Source organism: Callorhinus ursinus, unplaced genomic scaffold (genome assembly GCF_003265705.2).
Source record: "Callorhinus ursinus isolate GAN/ISIS: 27379988/994484 unplaced genomic scaffold, GSC_fseal_2.0 scaffold6, whole genome shotgun sequence".
Taxonomy (NCBI): Eukaryota; Metazoa; Chordata; class Mammalia; order Carnivora; family Otariidae; genus Callorhinus; species Callorhinus ursinus.
In genome coordinates this window covers 42,478,622-42,503,518 of record NW_027397068.1, presented here as the reverse complement: position 1 = coordinate 42,503,518, position 24,897 = coordinate 42,478,622, and the positions used below count along the sequence as shown (strand labels likewise).

The 24,897-nt window shown below is 40.4% G+C and overlaps 1 protein-coding gene and 1 pseudogene across 6 annotated transcripts in view; one reads left to right on the top strand and one right to left on the bottom strand.

The window, feature by feature from the left end:
- TPD52L1 (TPD52 like 1) overlaps positions 1-24,897 on the bottom strand; it is a 97,266-nt gene that overhangs the window by 50,546 nt on the left and 21,823 nt on the right. The gene's annotated exons all lie outside the window — the stretch shown is intronic.
- Positions 17,468-18,197, top strand: LOC112817868 (actin-related protein 2/3 complex subunit 3 pseudogene; annotated as a pseudogene).

Sequence of the window (24,897 nt, the reverse complement as noted above, 5' to 3'; positions counted from 1 at the left end):
TTCTTACACCACACACAAAAATAAATTCAAAATGAATGAAAGAGCTAAATGTGAGACAGGAAACCATCACAATCCTAGAGGGGAATGCAGGCAGCAACCTCTTTGACAACCGGCTACAGCAACTTCTTGCTAGACCCCTCACAGGAGGGAAGTCTGCACCTCTTAATCCCTGTTACCTATTTCACCTACCCCCTTTCCTTCTGGAAACCACCAGTTTTTTCTCTGTATTTATGATTCTGTTTCTGTTTGTTCATTTGGTTTTTAGATTCCACATATAAGTGAAATCATATGGTATTTGTCTTTCTCTGTCTGACTTATTTCACTTAACATAATACTCCTTAGGTCCATCCATGTTGTCACAAATGGCAAGACCTCCTTCTTTTTTATGAAATATATATATATATATATATACACACACACACACATATATTCTTTACCTATTCAACTATCAGTAGACACTTGAGTATCTTCCATACTACTTCCAGTCTACTTCCATACCTTGGCTATTGTAAATAATATTTCAATAAATATAGGTGTGCACATATCTTTCAAATTAGCATTTTCATTTTCTTTGGGTAAATACCCAGTAGTGGAATTACTGGATCATCTGGTATTTCTGTTTTTAATTTTTTGAGGAAACTCCATACTGTTTTCCACAGTGGCTGCACCAATTTACATTCCCATCAACAGAGCACAACGGCTCCCTTTTCTCCACATTCTTGCCAATACTTGTTATTTCTTGTCTTTTTGACATTAGCTATTTGGACAGGTGTGAGGTCATACATCAGTGTGGTTTTGTTTTGCATTTGCCTGATGATTAGTGATGTTGAGCATTTTTTCATGTGTTTGTTTGCCATCTGTATGTCTTCTTTGGAAAAATATCCATTCAGGTCCTCTGCTCATTTTTTAATCAGATTTTTGGAGGGTTTATTTTTGGTATTGAGCTGTATAAGTTCTTTATATATTTGAATATTAATCCCTTATCAGATATATCATTTGCAAATATCTCCTTCCACTCAGTATGTTGCCTTTTTGTTTTGTTGATGGTTTCCTTCACTGTGCAAAAGTTTTTTTTATTTTGGTGTAGTCCCGGTAGTTTATTTTTGCTTTTGTTTTCCTTGCCTGAGGTGACATATCTAGAAAAATGTTGCTAAGGCCAATGTCCAAGAGATTACTGCCTATGTTTTCTTTCGGGAAATTTATGGTTTCGGGTCTCACATTTAGGCCTTTAGTCCATTTTGAGCTTATTTTTTTGTGTATGGTGTAAGAATGCAATTTAGTTTCATTCTTTTGCATGTGGCTGTCCAGCTTTCTCAGCATTTATTGAAGAGACTGTCTTTTCCCACGGTACATTCTTGTCAGAAGCCTGGTCATTTAAAAAGCACTGGTCAGGGGTATGGGCAGTCTCCCCTTCACTTTAAGCAATCAGTTCAGTAATATGCACATTTCTCCAAGTTCGCTTATCAAAAGTTTAACATTTCAAATAGCTGCTACTGACAATGCCCAGGAGAAAATCTCTTTTTCTCCTGAAATCTGGGTAGGAAAATAAATGCTAAAGGAGATAGAAATATGTGTTTCTGAATCACGAAATGTTCAGCAAAAATAAAATAGGCAAGAATTAGAAAAATTTAAGGCAAGTCACATACAAGAAAATGCAATGGCTAAATAAAATATGAAAAGACAACCTTACCAGGAATAAGGAGAATACAAATTGAAATCGCAAAGATGTGCCATTTTTCATCTAAGAGATGAAAATGCAAAAGTTGGAGAACAGCCTATGTTGGCAAGGTTGCAGAGAAATTGATCGATCCTCTAATTCATCACTGGCTTCTGGAATGTGCAGCTGATTGGGAGAGCCTTTGACCCTATCATCCCACTCTTGAGAATAAATCTTACAGGAAAAAAAAAAAAAGCAGACCTAATTAGATTGGTTGTAAAAACTTACTGCAGCCTTGTTGGTTGTGGTAGAAAACTACAAAAACCTGGACACCTATCAGAAGGGGAAGAGCTGGGGCGCCTGGGTGGCTCAGTCATTAAGAGTCTGCCTTCCGCTCAGGTCATGATCCCAGGGTCCTGGGATGGAGCCCCGCATGGGGCTCCCTGCTTGGTGGGAGGCCTGCTTCTCCCTCTGACGCTCCCCCTGCTTGTGTTCCCTCTCTCGCTGTGTCTCTGTCAAATAAATAAATAAAATCTTTAAAAAATAATAAAATAAAAAGAAAAAAAATTAAGGTAAAAAAAAAAAGAAGGGGAAGAGCTGAAACAAGGACAGAAAACCCACACCTCGTACTCTCAGTCTTTAAAAATAATGAACTGAATTGACATGCACTGACCAGAAGGAATGTTCATTGCATATTGCTAAATGTGTAAAGCAAGTGGCTTTTGTTTACACATGTTACATTTGGGGAGCGCAATAAAAATTGCTGGAAAAGGCAGTCTCAAGCATGCAGTCTTTGGACCTCCACTTGGCCTTAGGAAAGGGCTTTGGGCCTGAGATACTTGCTTACCAAGAGATAAAGGGCCCGCTTAGCCTGTCCAGGGCTTACCACCCTGTGGGGGATTATCTTTTCCTATCTTATGCTCAGTAGTGCCCTTTTTGTTCCGCCTAAACTTGCACATCATTGGCCCTCAGGCACGCCCTCGCTTTCGGTATTTCAGACTCCACAGGGGAGGGGTTGGAGAGTTTCACTTTATTGCTAGTAGTGGTGGAAATAAACAAAGAGGGTTGCCCATAGGCCAAACACCGAGTCAGCTACAGGGGGCACAGTGAGGGGCTGCTGGCCCTGAGGGAGCAATGCCCCTTACTGAAATGGATCCTGCTCCGTCTCTTCTCTAAGTAAAGTATTGTTCCATCCACTGCTTGACTGTGTTGTTTTCCTTGCAACTCCAATACCCAGGCACAATGAAAAGAAGTGTTTGGAGTCTTTCCCTGATACTAGTACACAGTATTCTGCTCCCTTGGGATGAATAACCAGTACGCAGTACTGTGCTCACATATAAACACGAACGTCCATGTGTTTGCATGAGCACTGAGAAGGGTGAGAAAAGACACATATTGAATTGTTAATGCTGGTTACTGCAAAAGAGTGAAACTGGATAGGGACAAGGAGATTTTTTACAGACCTCTGTATTACTTGACTGGTTACCATGAGCATGTGCAATGGACCGAATGTGTTTCATCAATATTCGTATGTTGAAATCATGATCTCCAAAATGATGGTATTTGGAGGTGATGCCTTTGGGAGGTGATTAAGTTATGAGGGTAGGGCCCTCACGAATGAGATTAATGCCCTTATAAAAGAAATCCCACTGAGCTCCCCAGCCCCTTCTGCCAAGTGGGGTCACAGAGAAAAGATGACCATCTGTGAACCAAAAAGCCGGCTCTCACCAGATACGGAATCTGCGGGTGCCTTGATCTTGGACTTCCCAGCCTCCGGGACCGGGAGAAATAAACTGCTGTTCAAGACCCGGTGGGGTCTACGGTATTTTGTCATAGTACCCTGAATGGACTAAGATAGCATGTAACTGTTAAAATTCTTCACAATTTCTATTTTAAGTTATATTTTAAATATAAACAAAAATGCAAAGGATTACAAAAGTTGAAAATCTCAAGGACAGCCGTAAGATACTGCCTATCATAATCAATCATGGTAAGAAAGATAGTACTTCAATCCTGGTTGTTTATTTTTAAAATATCTGCAGAATGAAACTATAGGTTCAAGAGTCCCATGGTCACACTGTTTCACAGTTGTTATACTAAGGGAGTCCTTCCTAACATCTAAATCAAATTACCCTCACTACCATCCAAGTAAATGCCTCCTTTCCATTCAGATCAACCAACATTTATTCATTATTTTTTTTCAGCTGAATTAGTAAACAAATATACCATATCACTGTTGTGGTATTATTATGCTTTACCCATATTAACTGGGATTTTTAGTAAACCACGCTGACAACAAATATTGAAGACAAACAATGACAAAAAAGGTGAAATATGTTGTATCTCCCAAAGGGAGGACTGTTTATATACTTGCTAAGTCCATACAGGGGGGACATTATGCATCATAAAAAGTAATTTTCCAGAAAAACAATGATAATATTACAAGTTCAAAATATCACATTAACTTAAAAAAATGCAAATATTTAGTTTCAAGTTTTGTATCAAATACCATATAAAATGCATACTTTTCTATGACTAGAAAAAGACTACAAGGAGAAAAATACACAAAAATTTTTAAAATGAACGTAACTGGCAAATGAATTTATCGGTGATTTTTTTCATTTACTTCTAACAACTCTCCTGGTTGTTAGAACTGGTGTGGCTGGTGAGAAGTCACTTCAAATTTTCTAAAGGAAACATGTTAAGAAAAAAATGGAGATCTTTCTAGATTGGGTTCCTCGGGGACCTATCCCACTGAATGAATGTCTATCTCATCACAGTAGAGGCTTTGAGGGCTTTTCACTTGGCACCGGGTGAAATATAACCCTCTCAGCAGAGCATGGATATCAGCTAGAGCCCCTGTGCACTGGGCCCTTCAGCCTTTCTCCATCAAGCAGTCTCCTCACCAGCCACACCAGTTCGCCATCATTCTCAAAGCACTGGGGGCTTTCTGCCCCCATTCTTCTACTCACGCTACTCTTTGGCAAGTCGTGGCTTTTCCTGTCATCTTCATGTATCCAACTTGGCTTCGTGTTCAAAGACCAGATAGCTTCTACACTGTGAAGCTCTTCTCTCAAGTAACTGCCTCCTCATGTGTCTTACCTGTTCTCACTGGTTCTAGGATGTACCATGCTGAGTTTAGTGCTGATGAGGTCTCACCTATGAACTAACTCTTCAGGAGCAGAGACACTATCTTAATCATGTGGGAATCTCTAGCACTTAGCACAGTTGTGGCATATAATAGGTGCTCAAATCTATCTGATGGATAAGTGAATATAGTAGCACTGAATAAAAAGGAAGTACAATTTTGTGTCCTATGAATCACGGAGAATTATTGGACCCTCCAGCCAAATACAGAAAAAAAAAAACAAGAAGGACTGTTGGATCAGTGAGTTCTTTCTAGGCAAGAGTATCACAGTTCTAGAAGAGAAACTATCTTATAAATTGCAATTAAAAATTGAAATCAAAGGCCATTTTTAAAAAATCCATATTCAAAAAAAGATAGATTTATATATATACAAGAGTAGAAGTAATGAGATGAGTCTTTTTAACTCTCAATGTTATCACCAAAGGACCAAAATTCATTTCACTTTAAACAGTTTTGGTACAAACGGCAGGCAAATGTACAGTCTTCCAAATCACTAATGACCATTTTATTTCAGATACCGAGTAGGTGATGCAAACCAAGGAAACCAGATCCAGGCAAAGGGGGCCCAGATTTTAGAAGGTGGCTCAGGGGACAGTGTGCTTGGTGACCAGCTAGGCAGACACACAGTCCCAAAGTTCCTGCCCTCTGTGTCTCTCAGACAGTGCTCCTATCCCCACTGCAATCAGAAGTCACCTGAAGATTCTTGACTGTCCTACCCTCACACACACACAGCCTTTGTTCACTCTGGAGATAAAAGGATTACTGAGGAACATTTAAAAATGAGGTCATGTTGAATTACTCATCTCATGTTAAGAAACTGTGTATACCTTTTGTCTCTATTTTCTGAAAATATTTCTGCTATTTTGAATGCAAATTTTTTGAAGAAAATATGTATTTAAATCTAGTACAATTTTGTACACATGCAATCCATTTTCAACATATTTTTAACAGATGACTAAAACTAGGACTATTTTTTTAAAAAATAGAAGATCAAACTCTCTTAAGAATTTATTACTGGAATTTATGGCATGCTAAACATAGAAGCAGGAAGGGGCTTGGGTCCTCTTCTAAAATCCTTCCCAGTTAGGAAACAAAACTGAAAAACCAAAGTCTGAAAGTAAAATGCGTTTTAATAATAATCAGTGGCTTTGAAATGCATGTTCCTTTAGAAAGGTGGGACCCCAGAAGTTAACACAGACTAGCAACTGTTACACCTGGCAATGACCATGGGCTCTCCTGTGTCCCAGGTAGCCCGACCAGGCAGTTAGGCGGTAATACCCCCACCAAGGAGGCTTCACCTAACAACAGAACAACACAAAAATACAATGAAAGTCGAGCTTTAAAACTGGCCTGTGACTCCAAAGCATTCTTATAAATTAAGTCATTTTAAAATTTTCATCATCATCTGATTTCTAGTATCTTGTGACATTAGAGCTCGATTCAGCACATTTCACTTGTATATTGAAGGCAAGTACTTAGTATCTTTTTCCTTTAGAGATCCATTTGAGTTGAAATAAGTCTCTAAACAGAATTTAACACTTGACTTTTGGTTCTAGGTGTCATGCAGACATAATTATTTAGTAAATCATACAAATCTAGCAAAAAGAGTTTTTAGGCTGTATTATTGGGAAAGATTAAAATGAACAAAATCCAGCCTTAGATCTTTCAATCCATAGTTCAATAAATCACTTGAGTGGTTAGATTCCTTATTTAAATAAGAAAAACACAAAACACAAACAAAAACTTTACTTTCTCTTTAGAATTAAGAAGTCTTCTTCCATCAGAATGAGATTTAATTTCACAGCAGTGTCTAGATTCGACAGGCTCTTTGTCTCTAAATGTTAGTAGGTTAACATGTTCTTTTTCCTAAGGATAAAGCCAACCTTGTCCCTTTTTGCTATGACTTTATGACCTTCAGCTGGTAAGTTTCTCAACGCCGACACTATTTGACATTTTTCAGAGGGTTGTTTGCTGTGGGAGACTGTCCTGTGTACTGTGGGGTGTTTAGTAGTATATATGGCCTCTGCCAGCTAGATACCAGTAGGATCTGTCTCTCCCTGCCCCCTCCACCCCACGTCGTGATTATCAACTGTCTCCAGGGGCACCTGGGTGGCTCAGTCTGTTGAGTGTCTGATCTCAGCTCAGGTCATGATCTCAGGGTCCTGGGATCCAGCCCGGTATCACAGGCAGGCTCTGTGCTCAGCAGGAAGTCTGCCTGTTCCTTTCCTCTCCCCCTGCCCTTCCCCCTGCTTGTGAGCGCTCTCTCCCAAATAAATAAAATCTTTAAAAAACCAAAAAGACAAAACTGTCTCCAGACATTGTTCAATGTCCCCAGCAGGGCAAAACCACATCCAGTTGAGAACTACCAAGGAAGCTCTGCTTGGGCACAGAGACAATATCCACAATTACGGACCCTTGCGTTCATCATGTGTCAGGCACGAGCCCAAGGGTTGCATGTACATTAATTCATATGGTTAGGTATCACTATCCCTAATTTATACTGATACACTGAAGAAAACTGATATTCACAGAGACAAAGTGGTGAGCTGAGTCCCCCTGCTTTTTCTATATTCAGGCAACCTATCATCTTAGTGTGTTCCTGGCCCTCCCAACTTTGGAAGCCGGTCATCCGTTTGTAAACCCATCTCTCTTCTCCCATGCATGCAAGCAGGTATTGTACAGGGAGAGCCCCGGGGCAGCCACTGCAAGGGAGTAGAGATAGAACGTAAAGGAGGGGAACTTTGCAATGTTTCCATCTCTAGTGAAAAATCACTTATCAACCCACCACCACCGGTTTCAAGTACTGTACAACATGCCTACCATCTACAACAGTAGACACAGAAGCCTCAAATTGCCTTAGATGGTTAAAAGCACTGGAAAAGCCTCCTAGAGCCTGAGCCTTCCCCCTGCTGTAATCGGGATCCACTGGGAAACTAACTGCTGATCTTTGTCCCTGGAGGCAGGCAGACCTTTGGCTCCTTCTCTCTGGAAGCAAAACAGAATTCAAGATCATACTCAGATCAGGCAGAGAGCCAACATCTGGGCTTGAAGCCCTGGGTATAATCCTAGTTCCTGGTACGGCGTTGACAGTGTTGACCTTCCCAGATAACTAGCCCTTAGTTACTGAACTGGAGCCATGAGCTCACTCAGAGGTCGCTGGGCTAACTGATCCCTTGGCCAACCACACACTGACCTAGAGCTGCAGGGGCTCTGGCCAGCCTCAGCAGTGTGGGAGCCGGCAGTGAGCTTGTTAGCCTTACCCTGCTGGGACGTTCCTCACCTTTCCCTTTTAGCTCCTTTTTTTCTGGACACACCAATGACTCTACGGTTTCAAGCAATGGACACCCAAATGCCTTTTTTAGACTCTCGTAACTGGATGGCACAACCCTTCCCCTCTGACGTTTAGTGGGCTTCACTTCCCTTTGGATTCTCCCACTTAACCAATTATATCCACTTTTGCTGACTTAGTTCCTGCCATCCATCTGAATCCTTAGCACTAGAATAAAGAAAAGGCAACATGGCAAGTGGTTATAATCTTTTGCGGGTACAGCTTAGTTCAGAGGAATCGTTGAAAGGCACAGTTTCTTATTTCTGAAGTGTGGCCTAACAAAATATTAAATTACATGTTATTTTAGAAATAGCAAGTGCGCATACCTGATTAGAACTTTATATTATATCCTACTTTGGGAAGGAAATGGACTTTGCTTAAAAAAATCCTTCCCGCTATTTTGCCTCTTAGAGCTTGGAGTCTTACACTCAAAAAACCTTTTACTTTCAGGTCAGACAGGGAGAAACAGACGGGAGGTGTCTCCTGATTTGGGGGACAAACATTTCTCTAAAATTCTCCTTAGTAGAAAAATAACTCAGTGGAGACATAACGAGATGCAGAAAAATAAGGGAAGTTCCATTTCTTGCATTACTGAACATGTGAACTTGATTCACACTGTCCTGTATTGAACTGGATCCAGTGGTAAATGTGAGCCGTTTTGAACTATTCAATTAGAGATTATGAAGAGAAAGGACCTACCAAGATGAAAAAGTAAAATGATTCAAGGGTTTGGAAGATCAGAGTGAACACATAAACACAGATTTTATTCTGGAAAAGGGACATCTCTAGAGATTGTTCACATCAGGAGGCATGTGAAAAGGAAAAGGGCAACAATTTTATTTTTTTCTCAGCAAGCAATAAGAAAAGATGAAATAAAATTTCAGAAAGCATGATTGTGAATTTTTTTAGGAAATATTTTCAGGTTATAAATTAAATATAGCTCCCCATGGTCTAGAAAAGGTTGGGAAAATCTTCTCCGGAGATAGCCAGTGGGAGATTCGCCATAAGAATGTTCTGATTAAAAGGCCCGAACGGGCCAGATTATCTCTGAGAAATAGTTTTAAGGTTGTTGTTTTTATTTTCCTGCCTAATGATTTAGGACTATGATAACACCTTTGATACGAAGGGGGAGGAATTCCAAAGCTGGAATCTGCCACCAAGCTGAATGTGTGGCCCTGAGCGAGATTCTTAAGTCACTCTCACGTCTGTGTCTCATGTGTAAAATCAGAGGGCCAGCCTGGCATAAATGTGTTTAGATACTCCGGTGAGGAGGGAAGTGGAGAGTCTAAGACTAAAGTCAGATATCAAAAACACAAATGTGAGAAAAAAAAGAAAAATTCTATGTTCAGGGAAATCTGTGGTACAGTTTTAATAGACTGATGAACACCAAAGTAGGTATTATAGATAAGATAAGCATTATTTCAAGGTATTCAATGTCATGTACTTTAAAGAGCTAACAGAAAAATAATCATGTAACATGCAGTACATTTCTTTAAATAATCTGGCGATTGTTGGTCTTGCAAGGAGACTGAAGCCCAGATGACAATTATTTACATTTCCTTTATTTGTAGAGCAACATCCCCAAACTTGTTTCAACATTAAAACTATAATTACGCTCTTACACTACTGAAACCATAATTAAAACTTTGGAACTGCCCCAGATGTTCCTGTGGCTAATGTAAGTTCATGTTTGATCTTCTCATTATCTCTCCGTGACAGTCACAGGATTAAGGGTATGAGATGAGGATTTAAAATAAAATGCAGAAAGTCTTAAAAACAACCACAGCTTTGGAAGCTATGGAAAGTTTATCTTTCCTTGTTTTTCAGAGCCTTTGATGATTCATACATTTAGAGGCAAGTTTAAGGGCATCATTCTGGGCCAAATGAGTTGGAATCTTTGAGATCAACCTTGCACATCTGTGTTTTTTCTTAAGTCCCACAGGTGACACTGATGGGCAGTCAATGTTGAAAACCATTGATTTTAAATAAAATAATATAACCTAAGTGGCACCACTGTGAGTCTGGCACCATTCTATGTCCTGGAAATACAATGATTATCAGAACAGACAGGTCCTCTGCTCTCATGAAGCTTGAGACACATGACGGCAGATCTATGGTACACCAGGGGGTCAGTGACTGGAAACAGGGTTTCTGTCACAACACAAGACCAACAATGGCTCTCTTTAAATGGGTCAGTTGTGCTGAGGCCAAGAGAGAGCTGCCATGTAAAACCTGAAAAGAAAAGAGACTTCCAGGGAGAGGCAATAGCCAGTTCAAAGCCCTAAGGTTAAACCTTATTGCAACAAGGGATCAAAAAATGAAGGTGTTGATTAGAGCAAATCAAGGTGCCAATGCTGATTAATCTGGTATTATCAGGGAATATCCCATAAGTGCCTTTTCCATAGATCTAAAGTTTACTTATGTTAAACTATGTAAAAATTACTCATTTACTATGAAATCTCTCTTCAACTGAAGGGTGAGGCAAAAAAAAATGCATGACTTGCTTCTTACTCTCAAGGAACAGAGGAGAGATCCTCAACGTGCCCGGCTAACTATAAAATCAAGAAAGAATGTATTAAACACTTTAGCCAAGGTCTAAACAGTGTACCATTAGCACAAATAAGAAGTGTTTAAATCCCATAGCTAATCCTGAAGGTCTTCACGGAGATAATGTTATTTGAGTTTACTCATACACAATAAGAGGATTTTGACGGGAGATGAGAAGGGAGGTCCTGTAGGGAAGGACGGTGGCAAAGTATTAAAACCGAGAAAGCTCAGGTATGGTAAAAGAATGAAGAGTTGCTTGACCAGCTGGTAAGAAATATGCCCAAAAGGATATCTGGTCCAGATCAAGGAGAGCCTTGAATTCCATGTAAAGATGACTGAAAGGAATGAAGAAGCATAAAAGTTTCTTTTTTTTTTTTTTTTTATTTTTTCTATTTGAGAGAGAGAACGAGATAGAGAGAGAGCATGAGAGGGGAGAGGATCAGAGGGAGAAGCAGACTGCCTGCTGAGCCGGGAGCGCGATGCGGGACTCGATCCCGGGACTGCAGGATCATGACCTGAGCCGAAGGCGGTCGCTTAACCAACTGAGCCACCCAGGCGCCCGAAGCATAAGAGGTTTCTGAGCAGGGGAATGACAGGGTAAGAGATATGCTTAAGGGAAAAAAACCAGTCGTTTCCTGGTGCCGTGATGTACTTAACAGATGACTTCAGGGACTGAGTTAGAAGGCTTTGTACCCTTCAACAAAAAGCCCCCAAATGCCAAGAATGTAGAGTTAGTACTTCTTCCAAATCATTCCCTGCTATCAACTGCCATTTCTAATTGATTGTAAACTAGAAGTTCCTAAGGTACATGAAATAGTCACAATTAATATTAATCCTATAATTGAGTAAATAACCTGGAACTCCAAAGGTGGTTCCAGTCAGCTCTCGGACCAAAAAGCATGAAGTCTTGTACAAGCTTTTTCCCCCCCACAGAACTGTCTGTCTGTCTGAATCATAATGATCTAAGAGAACTCATCTGCAAACTGAATTGTCAGTGTTATCCTCAAGAAAAACAAAAGCCCTCTGGGTTGTGTGCTCCTTGAAGGCCCAGGCATGGCCTTCAGCCCGCCCACTCCTCGGACTCACTCTGTAGGGCTCCAGGAAGAGCGGCTGTATAATGAGTGTACAATAGCTTTCACCCTTACTAACACTGAAGCTGGAACTCAGCGAGGAGGACATACATACCTAGAGTCTACAATAAATATATTTTTAATACGTATTTTCTCATATATGTATATTTATTCATGGATATGTTTTGTACATGTAGGTTTCCATACATATGCATTTTATAGACATGTTCATGTTTTTTATATACCTAGGTCTTTCCCATACATGGGAGCTGTCTTCCATCCTTCCTCATCACTCTGCAGCTACGCGTGCTACCTGAAGTTACACCATCACAGACAGAACACCCCACACAGGAAGTCACAGAAGAAATGGTCTGGGGATTTGTCAGCCCTCCTTCAGCTGGCTGGTTCCCAGCTACTTTCCCATCATGGTACTCCTGAGGGCGATACCACACCCCTCCGGGACAGTGACTCAGGGTGGCCGTGACCTTCAATGGTGAGGACAGGCAACACCCCCCTCCCTCCGCAGGAAAGCAGATCAGAATAAGGAGAAGGGGGAACAGGGGAATGGGAATGGGCAAGGAGAATGTAAACACAAGCAGTTGGAGAAAATTCCCTGAAGTCCTCCTGCCGTACACCACTGGGGGCAGTCCTTGCCCCAGTCCTCACCCAGGATGATTTAAGAAGATGGTTTCTGGAGTACGCTAAGGCTGAATCTGGTCTTAACCGCACGATCCTGGCGATCTTTTTTTTTTTTTTTTTTTAAGATTTTATTTATTTATTTGACAGAGAGAGACATAGCGAGAGAGGGAACACAAGCAGGGGGAGCGGGAGAAGGAGAAGCAGGCTTCCCACCAAGCAGGGAGCCCGATGCGGGGCTCGATCCCAGGACCCTGGGATCATGACCTGAGCCGAAGGCAGACGCTTAACGACTGAGCCACCCAGGCGCCCCCGATCCTGGCTATCTTACCTCGGTTCCTGAAGCTTCACTTTCCTCACCTGTAAAACAGAGAAAATCACAGAAACTATCTCTAAGGGTTGGCTGGAGGATTAAATGAGATTAAAGTATGTAAACTGTTGGGTACCACGCCTAACACCTAAGGATAATGAATAGATGTTAGCAACGATTATTGAAAATAACCTGCCAGGCAGAGCAGAACTGCAGTCAGTGCCCTTGTAATTAAATATTTGCCATGGACGACATGGATGCTAATAAACTCTCTCAAGAAGTCAGGTGGGACACATGTGACAGACGCAGCTCTCACTGGAGTGGCCACACACGGGCTGGGCTGTGTCAGTAAGTATGTGCGTGTGTCAGGTGCAGAGCACAAGGGAGGCGAGGCCCACAGGGGTCAGGGCAGGTCGGGCCATAGCAAAGAGCTTGACTGCTGTCTGGAACCACGACCAGTCGTCTCTTTTCTCTCTGGGTTCTTATTAAAACTCAGAAAAGTGGACTCAGCCCTAGCTGACAAGTTAACAAGGCGGGTTAAAATAGATGCCTATTTCCTTAGAAATGAAAAGGGGCAGCAGGGAGACCCACTGTCAAAAACTGACCCCTTCCTCGTGCCCCATGAAGTGCTAGTGGCGGGTCCCCTACTGGCCAGCACAGTTTTTTCCATTAAAGGGACAAAGCCTGAATGAGCCACATCACACTGGCATGTCCGTTTCTCCTCCCCTTAGTAGATTATATTTTGAGTTAACAGTATGTACGTGCTGGGATCCCACTGAGGTACGCCCGGGTAAGGGAAAGCACGATTTTCTTTTTTTCTCAAAATTCTGATTGCTATGGATTAACCCAAGAGAACTTCATGCTGCTAGGATCAGCTGGCTTCTGAAACCCTTGGCATGTAGGGCAGATGTCAATTTGACGAGGTGATAGTCACATGCCTAGAGCTAGACACCATGTCTGGTGTCCTGAGAGCTAGCCAAGTTCATCAGGAAAACAAAAATTTCCACTTGGAGTCAAAGTCATCCTCAAACCCGACCCCCCATACACACTATTTTCCTACAACAAAAGCCCCGAGGGAACGTGACCAAAGGAACAGTTTTCTCCTCCAACAGCATGTTCCAAAAGTCATCAGGAAAGCTGGGGCTACATAATAGCCTTCATTCACAATTTGCTTTAAATCTTTCACAATTCTACTTCAATTCTGCCTTAGAGTAACAAGTTCCATCTGTTATTATAACAAGTGAATATTGGTTCTTTTTTTCCTTGAACATACCTTGTTAAAAAAATACTAATATTCATCATGAGGAGCTCTGCTGTTGTCTAATGAACAGAAGGGAGAAAAACCAGGTACCTGGTATTTCAAGACTACGAAGGACTGAGCTGCCCCACAGTTGTTCATTTCTCCCTTTGTTCAGAACTTTCTCTTTCCTCGGATGACAAGGAGAGAGACATGCTCAGAGCACGTCTGGTCTTACAACTAGAGTATCTGCGCCCTGTTTCTCTATTTTGACAAACGCCATGTGACAACAGCCAGCCAAATGGAAAACCCTGCTGTTCTCAGGCCCCTTCAATGTTGCACCAGTGATACTTGATGGCGGCTCGGTTCCTCCACACTGTTTCAGTTAGAAGAAATAATACCATTTACCCAGTGTTGAACACATCATTATCCCTTCCCCATGTTCTTTTGAAATGAAAGCAAAAGAATTAAATCCATATTTTGATGGCACCTGGAAACAGACATCTGTTTTCTCTCTTCTTCATTTAGAAAGGCCATGTGGAAAAGCTGCCCCTGTGCCCTCAGAAACACACAAACCAAGTAGCCAATGGGCGAGATGCAAGTGTCAAAGAACAATTTGTTCTTCTGCAAAATCGCCCACTAGGAATATTACCGTGAATAAAGAAAGGGAGAAAATATAACTTGAACAAAATAACCAACCCCCCACACACGTATACGTAAACACATGTCAAGAACAAAACAAAACGCGAAGGTCAGTGGGGACTCTTCAAATTTTAAGAAAACGTTAATTACAGTTTAGAAGACAACTGAGTTTAAAATGATATCAAGATTCCATAAAACATCACAGAATGTATTAAAATCCCAAATCAATAAGTAAAATGGAGACAGCAGTAATGGATGGTTCCATATCATTCTCTTGGTACAGCAAAAGAGTTGAGTACAATATGTTGAGTACACCACAAAAACCCTAAAGCATGCTCATGCCGATGTAATGTTGATGGCTCTCAGTCTCATCGATTTCCCATCATTAGTTTGTGGCAGTGACCCCCACACGTACTGTTCTGAGAGAGAATGACCTAGGACTTACTCTGAAGCTGGAGCACCAGGTGGAATCGTCTGCCACCCCTGGAACTGCTCCCAAGTTTGGTGTCTGATTTTGACAGCCCTACAGACCAAGAGAAGCATATTAATTCTTGCCATTTGTCAAGTCACAGCTGGTAGAAAGAGCTAAAATTATGACCCCTACAGTTCACAGAAACAGTTTCGAGTCCGGCACTTTCCGTTACTTGGACGTTAGTTAACTGTCTTCAGCTATATAAAGAAGTGACCCATGTCTTAGGAGCAGAAACCTCTAGCTATCCTTCCTTTCTGTCCTAACCCCCAATACTTGAGAGCTGGTAGAGAGTTCCAGTGAGGGAAGGAAGATGGAAGGGAAATTTTAGGAGGACCTACAATGAGATTTTCTATATCTCAGCATACTCCTTCTGTTATGTATTTTGTCAACTGTAAATAATTGTGACTATTGCTTTTACTTTACATTCTTCTTTCTGTGAGGTGTATTAAATGAAAACAAAAAATGGCTCCATTTATCTCAAATACTCATGTAGTAAGGAAATAAAATCAAGTTCCTGCGGTATCAGATGTGGCATTACTTTGGAGTGAAAAGGAAATACCAATGACGTTGGTGGAAGGAGTGTTATGGAAAAGTACCAAGGAGAGGGAGGTAGCCAATCCTTGTCTCTGCTCTTTCCTGGTGTGACGAGCTATCTTTTGGCAGCACCCACAAAATCAAAGGCATCAATGGTAACCAGTAGAGAAAAAAATAAGTTAGATTGAAAAATCAAGTTAATGGCAGGATATCAACAGCTTTCTTTCTTAATGAACAGCTAATAATGTTTTGTATACACCTCTTAAATTAGGTAAGCTCTAAAGGATGCTATAGGCAGAGTCCATTTTCTGCCTTCTTTTTGAAATTCTTTGCTCCCAACCCAGGTAGATGTAACACACACCACGCTTCTTTGCAGTCACAGTATGAGTCAGGTTTTACTTTAATACTTTCACTTTAAAATGCCTACACATAAACCACCTCTGGTGCTCATGGTCACCTAAATCCTGTATTTGGAACAGAGTGCACACCTGATCTCTACTGGTCCAAAGAAGAATTAACTTAGCAGTTTGCCCAACTAGGGTAATTACTTTAAGGAACAGAATTATTTGTTGTTTAGTTTGGTATGGAAATTCTTCTTTTTCTAACTTGAGCATAGAATCTTAAAGTCTAAGTGGCAAAGATAATCCAAGAATGCTTAGGGCAGAGGTGAAATCAACAGAGATGACTTCTATTTATAATAAGATGACCGGCCTTCTCAGGACAATTCCAACTGTTGGGTGCAAATCAGTTACCTAAGGCATCTGTCACTGCAGTAAAAAAGTCTATGTCCCCATTTTAAGCTAATTCTCTGAAAGTATCACAATGCTTTCCTAAGACTTAAAACTACCTTATGAAATCTATCAGAATGTCTTCTGCATAAGCTAGCCTTACTGGTATATACAAAATGAAGCAAAGCTTTCTCCAGGCATGGACTGGACTGCACTGAGTTAACCGCCTTACCAGCCCAGTGGAAATATTCTGACCATGCAAAGCCATGCATGCAGTTTTGATAAGAATCCCCTGATGAGGTATTTTTTTCAAACTGCAGGTCACTACACCATTTAGTGAGTCACAAAGTCAATTTAATGGGCTGTGACCACCATTTTTTTTAAAAGAAACAGAACAGACAAGAATAGAGTGAAAATTATTAGGCATGCATATAATAAGGGCAAGTAATGTTTCAGAAATTTTGTTTCAGTTAGTTATTTTATACACACACACTATATATACACACATACCCCAACATAACAGAAGGTAATGTAAAATGTATGTTATTCTGTATCAAGATTTGAAAAGTTTGAAAAACACTACTAAGAAGGATATTTAATTCTACTGTTTAATACAATAGCCACATTTTCCCACCCTACTGATATAATTCCCTCTTTCCATCAAGGTAAGGGTGAGAATAAAAAATAATAAAAATAAAGTGAGGCCACTTTTAGCTGTACTCAGAACACAGCTGTGAAAGGAAAAATCAGCACAGACCACGGAGAAGACAGATCCACTGAAGCATAAAAATGTGCCTTTCCACTTGGATAACAAGTTGACAGATACCTTAAAAGAGAGAGGCGCTGTAAAGTTTCCACTGGAGTCACTGGTTTTCTCGGCTATCCTAACTTGTTTCAGAACCTAACCAGCTGGGAAGGCTTTGGCAGAATGTACAATATGGTTGGGTAACTGTGAGATAGCTTATTTGATAGGTGATGCCATAAAACCTGGCCACCTTCTCAGCAGAAACTTCCCAGACAAGATCTCTACTAATTATCCTTAAATATGAAATCTTAACTCTCTCCAACCCCCAGCTAAAACCCTTGATTCCTCAACACCACAAAAAGCCTTGGTATATGAGAAGGTATAAAAATAAAAGTGCAGCCTGGGCCCCCGGACCAGAAGCGCCACGCTTGAACCCCAACCTCCTCGTCTGGCTTGAAACACCGGCGCCGCCAAGATGCCGGCTTACCACTCTACTCTCATGGACCCTGACACCAAACTCATTGGAAACATGGCACTGTTGCCTATCAGAAGTCAGTTCAAAGGACCTGCCCCTAGAGAGACAAAAGATACAGATATTGTGGATGAAGCCATCTATTACTTTAAGGCCAATGTGTTCTTCAAAAACTATGAGATTAAGAATGAAGCTGATAGAACCTTGATATATATAACTCTCTACATTTCTGAGTGTCTAAAGAAACTCCAAAAGTGCAATTCCAAAAGCCAAGGTGAAAAAGAAATGTATACACTGGGAATCACTAATTTTCCCATTCCTGGAGAGCCTGGTTTTCCACTTAATGCAATTTATGCCAAACCTGCAAACAAATAGGAAGATGAGGTGATGAGGGCCTACTTATAGCAGCAGAGACAAGAGACTGGACTGAGACTTTGTGAGAAAGTTTTTGACCCTCAGAATGATAAACCTAGCAAGTGGTGGACTTGCTTTGTGAAGAGACAGTTCATGAACAAGAGTCTTTCAGGACCTGGACAGTGAAAGGAGCCTGAGCAGACACTTTCCACAGCCGTGGGCAGCATTTTACAGCAAGGTGCACACAGTTATTTGCCTTTATTTGATAAAGTTTTATACAGAAGAGAGAAGAGAGCATGTCTTCACTTGAAGAGCTCTTTATCAAGAATTTGGGGCGGGGAGGGAAAAATGGGTGATTTGAAATTTTCTGCAGTATTAAGCTGGTGCTTAATAAAAATAAGTAAGAATAAAGAAATTTCCAACATTCCATGTCAAAAAAATAAAAAAAATAAAAGTGCACCTAACAGTTTCTGGATTTCAGATAACACCAGACTTTGTTTATTCTTTGACAATGTGTGTATGTATGTATGTGTGCCCATGCCCATTTATATAATTACACATACACATGCACTTTGTGGCCAATGGTTTGACAAAAATGGCATTGTGTTTATATACTCCTCTGCCTCTTGCTATTCTTTTTTATTTTTAAGATTTTATTTATTTATTCGAGAGAGAGAGTGATCTCGAGAGAGAGAGAACACAAGCAGGGAGGGGTAAAGGGAGAGGGAGAAGCAGACTCCCAGCTGAGAGGGGAGCCTGAAGCGGGGCTCAATCCCAGGACCCGGAGATCGTGACCTGAGCCGAAGGCAGATGCTTAACTGACTGAGCCACCCAGGCGCCCCACATTTGCTATTCTTACTTAACAATTCATAATGAATTTATGTGCCGAACGGTACAGCTATAACTCACTCTTTTAAGCGATGGCTGAATATTTTATCATGAGCAAATACTGCATGATTTCAAACACTGCCCATTTAATGGACATTTATTTATTTCACTTTTTTCTGGATGGGGAGGTGCCTACTATCATCAGCGCTGCAATGAATATATTTGTGCATGGATCATTATGTAAGGTAGTTTTAATTCCAAAAATTCCAAGAGAAGAATTTAAATTTTAGTAGATGTTGCCTGATTGTTTTCTAAAAAGACTGGAACAATTCATGTTTCCACTAGCAACATGTGAAAGTATTCACTTTTTCTACCCTTCTCAGCAATTTGAGTTACTTACTATACTTTTAACTTTTGCCTGTCCAACGTGTATAACACACTATCATATTGTTACTTAAATCTGCATTTCCCTAGCATAATTAATTTAAGCACCTTTATACATGCTATTGGCCAAATGGATTTGCTTTTCCATAAAATGAATCCAAATTACTTTTTATCCTATTTTTCTATTGGCATATCAAATTATTAGATTTTTTCACTTTTTATTGATATTAATCCATTAACTGCTATATGTGATGAAATTCTTCCCTCACCTACTGTTTGCCTATTGGATTTGATAATATCTTTTGTCATGCAAATATTTTTAAATTTTATATGGGGTAAAATGTTTGTTATTATTATTTTTTTAATTATTTTTCTTTTTGACCTTCTGTGTTTCCTCTCTTGGTTAAAACAGTCTCTCTCCAGTTATTACATTGTACAGAGTCACCTCATTTTTCTTTTAATACTTGCACTGTATTATTTTTCTAGTAAAATTCTAATCCAAATAAATTTTGTAAAGTGTAGAATAAGCACCAAGCTTTATTTTTTTGAGATAGTGTCGACTTGTTATTAAAGAATATTTCTCACTGAAACTGCATATATTAAATTCCAGAATATTCTAAGATCCACTCTGGACTCCATTTTGTGGTACTAATCTATGGTGTCAATACCATACTGCTCTGCTAAGAGTGACTTTATGGTATATATTACTAGTCCATAAGGCAACTCCCCCCTCCACCCTGTTGTCTCTATCATAATGCTTTGTCTAATCTCACACATTTATTCTTTATAGGTAGTCTAAAAGCATTTTATCTAATTTCAAAATATCTTTGTTGGGACTTTAAATGGATTTACATTAAATACAGTTATTAATTCCTCTGTTGAAGTTTTAAATTCTCCTTGGACTGATTTTGGTAATTTATATATTGCTATACTTCTTCTGGTTCAGGAGTCAGCAAGCTATGGCTTGCAGGCCAAATCTGCCCCACTGTCTATTTTTTCTTTTTTTAAGATTTTATTTATTTATTTTATTTGAGGGAGAGAGAAACACACACACACACACACACACACACACACACACACACACACACGTGGGCAGGGGGAGGGGCAGAGAGAGAGGGAGAGAATCTCAAGCAGACTCCATGCTGAGCAAGGAGCCTGGGCTCCTTGGGCTGGGCTCCATCTGACCACCCTGAGATCACGACCTGAGCAGAAACCAAGAGTTGGACACTTAAACCGACTGAACAACCCAGGCGCACTCCACTGTCTATTTTTGTAAATAAAGTCTTATTGGTTCACAGCCATACCCATTTGTTTTTATAATGTCTATGGCTCCTTTTGTGCTACAGTGACAGGACAGAGTAGCTGTGACAGAAACCTAAAATGTTTACTATATGTCCTTTATAGAAAATGTTTGCAGATCCCTATTCCAGGTTTAAAATTTATTTTCCAAAAATTGATACATGGTATTCGCCAACTCCTAAAATTTCTTCAATATTTTAGTTCTGTTTCTTTTTTCATTTCTAACTTTGCTCTCCTTCTTCTGGAAATAGGTTTCTCAAAAGGTCTATATCTTTCCAAAAATTCATTTTGGATTTATTTAACTTTTCTGCTATTTTTGGTATTGCTGTTTTCAATTTCATTAATTTCTGCTTTCATCTTTTAAAATTCTCTCTTTTAATGTGTTCTTTTCTAGCTTCTTAACTATTAAGTTTCATCATTTGTAGTTACTGTGTCTCATAGATTTTAGTGACTCTGTGTCTCACAGATTTTGGAGGGTTCTCCTTTTCACTATTTTTTAGATAGCTGAGAATTTCATTCTGATTTTATCTTTGACCCAAATGTGTTTCTTATTTATTTCTAATTTTGTTGGACAATCTATTAAAAAATGTGGTCTGTAAAAGCTCTTAATTTTTTAAACTATTCTTTGGGCCAAATACTTCACTAATTTTTTTTCTTCACTAATTTTTCTAAGTGTTTTGTGGCACCAAGGGAGTTAGGGAAAGAACATAAAGTCCTATAATACATCCTGTTAAGTCACTTTAACTGGATTGTTCAAGGCTTTTCTGTCTTTATCTATAATCTGCTATCTTCTCACTAAAACACGCCACTATAAAACGGAACTAGTAAACAGTTCTCTCTGTAATCATATAGCTTTTGATTATGTTTCTAGTTGCTCTGCCATGTGGGCATGTTTTATGACTTTATAAATTGTGCCTCTTTTTAATTTTTTGTGCTTTCTTTCCAATAGAATTATTGTTCTTCATACTTTTATTTTGTTTGTTCTTTGCCCTGTGTATTTTGCGTCATGTATTTATCCCTTTTTCCCCCAACCCTTAAAAAATATTGCTTGAGTATATTTTTTGTGGCAACTTTCATCCACACTTTTATTGTTACCCCAACAGTCCCACTCTTCACATAGGCATATTTAGACCTTTTACTTAAAAAAAAAAAAAAAGATTTTATTTATTTATTCAAGAGAGAGAGCAAGCACAGAGGGACAGTGTGAGGGAGAAGTAGGTTCCCTGCAGAGCAGGGAGCCCAACACGGGGCGTGATCCCAGGACCCTGGGATCATGACCTGAGCGGAAGGCAGATGCTTAAATGATTGACCCACCCAGGCGCCCCTAGGCCTTTTACTTTTTAATGTAACAATGGTGTGTTTGATTTTTTCTTATTTTATATTTGCAATTTAGTTTACTTTTTTTGTTTGTTTACTATTTTGCTGGCTTGGTAGCATCTTGTCCATTCCTTTTTTTTTTCTTGTTAATGTAAACTACCCCTTTCAATTCTGCAAGTTGTTGCTTCCTCTTCACAGATACCTGTATTAAAATCATCTGAAAACAAAACGCCTAATACTAGGAATCAGATAACATCAAATGTTTGCTATCTTATACAAACAAAATGCCAACTATTTCTTCCTTCCGGACATATTATTCCTACATTGTTTCCCCCTTGCTCCTGAAAGACGAGAGCTTTGATTCCCTCTGCATGTGGATATACCTGCCTCTACGGTAAAATCCCAGAAGCTGATGATCTCAGAGCCAGAGGGTCACATGTAACTTTGGTTTGGTCAGTCCGAAACTTTCGCAGGAGATTTGTGAGAACAACAAGGAAGAGGCCGCTTTTCAGCCACTTCTGCTATTCCTGAAGCCAAACAGTCTGGGAGTCACTGGCTTTCTGTGGCTGAGGTCCCAGTGGTCCCCTCTAACTTCACGGAGTGACCCATCCGTTTTACTGGTACAGACGGGAACAGGTGTAGTACGGTTCTGAAGCCAATGGCAGGAGAAGCAGCTTCGTGACAAGGCAAACCCCGACGGCCGGCCGTGGCTTCTTCATCCCAACTGCTTCTTAATGGTAGCGGTGGCACAGTAACACTGGCCCCAGTTCTTGGGAGTAGCTTTAAGAGCTCTTCCTTAAAGTCTAGAGTTTACTACTTCAGCTATACAAAGATTCTGTGGCCATTTAACATGGCTCCATAGCAAATTCCTTCCTGTTTAAAATAAATGGATGGCCGGGGGAGGGGGGTGGCTCAGTCGGTTGGGCAGCTGCCTTCGGCTCAGGTCATGATCCCGGGGTCCTGGTCTCGAGCCCTGCATGGGGCTCCCTGCCCCGTGGGGAGCCTGCTTCTCCCTCTGCATGCCGCTCCCCCTGCTTGTGCTCTCTCTCTGTCAAATGAATAAAAATCTTTCAAGTAAGTAAGTAAGTAAGTAAGTAAATAAATAAATAAATAGGTTCTGTCTTCTGCAATTGGATCTTGAGTGGTACTTCCTGGATCTTTCTCCCCATACAACTTCCAATTTTTTGCTGAGATCATAATAATTTAGTACTTTTGGTTTTAGACCAAGTTTCCTTTTCAATGTCTCTTCTATGTCAAGAATCCTTACTTAGCACTTACGTTAAATATCACTATCATTATTTGTTTACATTGAACCAACATTTGAGTATCAACCAAGTTGCGAGGGAATGGGCTTTGCAGGAAGAGAAAGACACTAAGACTTGATCCCTGTCTTATTGTTCTATAGTCACCTTCACCGATTTTATAATTTATAGTATTTTATAAATATTTTCCAATTTTCTTCTCATACAATTCAGTGATATTTTCCTCATGGTTTTTATTAAAAGTATTTCCCTGCAGGTCTTCCAAGTGGAGTCATACAGAGAAATCTCAACAACATAGAGGTGTGCTTCTCTGTTCAAGGCCCTTTACAAGGCACCCTTCACCTACGCTGCTTTCACATATTTATATCCCGTCATTTTGTACAAAAACCTGGCTCCAAGCTCACCCCTCCAAGAGGTTCTCCTGCACAGTGACCCAGGCTGGCCAGCCTGAACCTTCTGGATGCTCCAGTGTTCTACATGTACCTTTAATGCTACTTTCCAAGTATTCTTTTCACTCCTATTTTTCATTGCTATTTATTGTATAAGGACTGGTTTCTATTGGAAATTCCTCAAAAAGGGGGAATTGGACTTTTTGGCTGTCCCCATAGTTTTTAACACAGTGACTGGCATGAAGTACTCAAAAATAACATACCTTGCATGCTTAATCCCCATAACATATATGTGTGTGTATTCATACGTGGCATATAAACACAGGCGCACACACACACGGTGATATTTGAGTCCTCGGTGCACAAGAAGCTTAAACTTCCTCGTCCTCCATCTACTCATCTGTGAGGTAGAGACACAGTCACGTACTGTGGAGCTATGTTCTGGAGAAGATTAAATGGGATCCTGTATGGCAATGCTTCCTTAGCCACTGACCAGGGCCCCAAGGTGAGGAAACTGTGGAGTTGATAATGTCTGACAGCCAAGCCAGCGCTCCTCACATCCTCACTCCCTCAGCTATTCTCAGCCAAATTTATTTCACGGTCTTTCCGATGTACTCCCAAAGCAAAGGCAACTTTAAGAAGCAGCCATACCAACACCTGGAATGTCATCACATACCCAGATGGCAGGTTCCCTCCCTTTCTACCTTCAACCAACTCTCAAAAACCACCCCCTCAACAATCTTCTATTACAGAGGGAGCCACTTCTTTTCACTTCACCCTCTAAAAATGCAACTCCTACAACACTTCACTTACGACTTCCAAAAAAGGCAGCTTGTACTTACACGTGGCCAAAAGTGGCATAGCACCGTGTGTTTGCTCGGGGCTTACATACTTCCCCCATGCCTTTATGTGCTTTTGATGTTTGCACATCTGCCTTAGAGAAGTCACAGTTGCCGTTTAAAGTGGTTTGTACCACGCCCAGCCCAGTAACACACAAATACTGGCTAAAGAAAGGTGCCTGTATGTGACTCAGCATCAGTGCCTACCTACCTTCCTAGGGATGCTGGTCATTATGCTTAACTGGTTTCTAGAATGTACAGCTGCCGAGGAACACAGTAGTACCTCCCTAAACCCAGTACTGTCCAATGTAGGAAACAAAGGCAAAAAAAAAAAAAAATTAAATCTCCTTACTACTTATAGCCCACGGACAAGTCCTTGAAACAGAGTGACATTCCTCTAGGAGCTCAGCTGCCTCGATGGTAATACTTTGCTAAGCGCAAGAGGCAGTCTTAGCTTAACATTACCCCTACCCCCCAAAATTCTGTAAGTCTACTTTAACATATACAAATTCCTTTGGAAAACTTCCTTTATTTCTACCCCACCCCAAGATATATATTGGCAATCATCCCCCAAGCATTTGAGCCACCAATATACATTTGAAGGGTCTCATGACTAAGCTTTTATTAGACAGTAATAAATGACCTTTTCCCAACAATAGCTAGCCCCCTCAGGGTCCTGGAAAGCTTGCTTCCAAAATT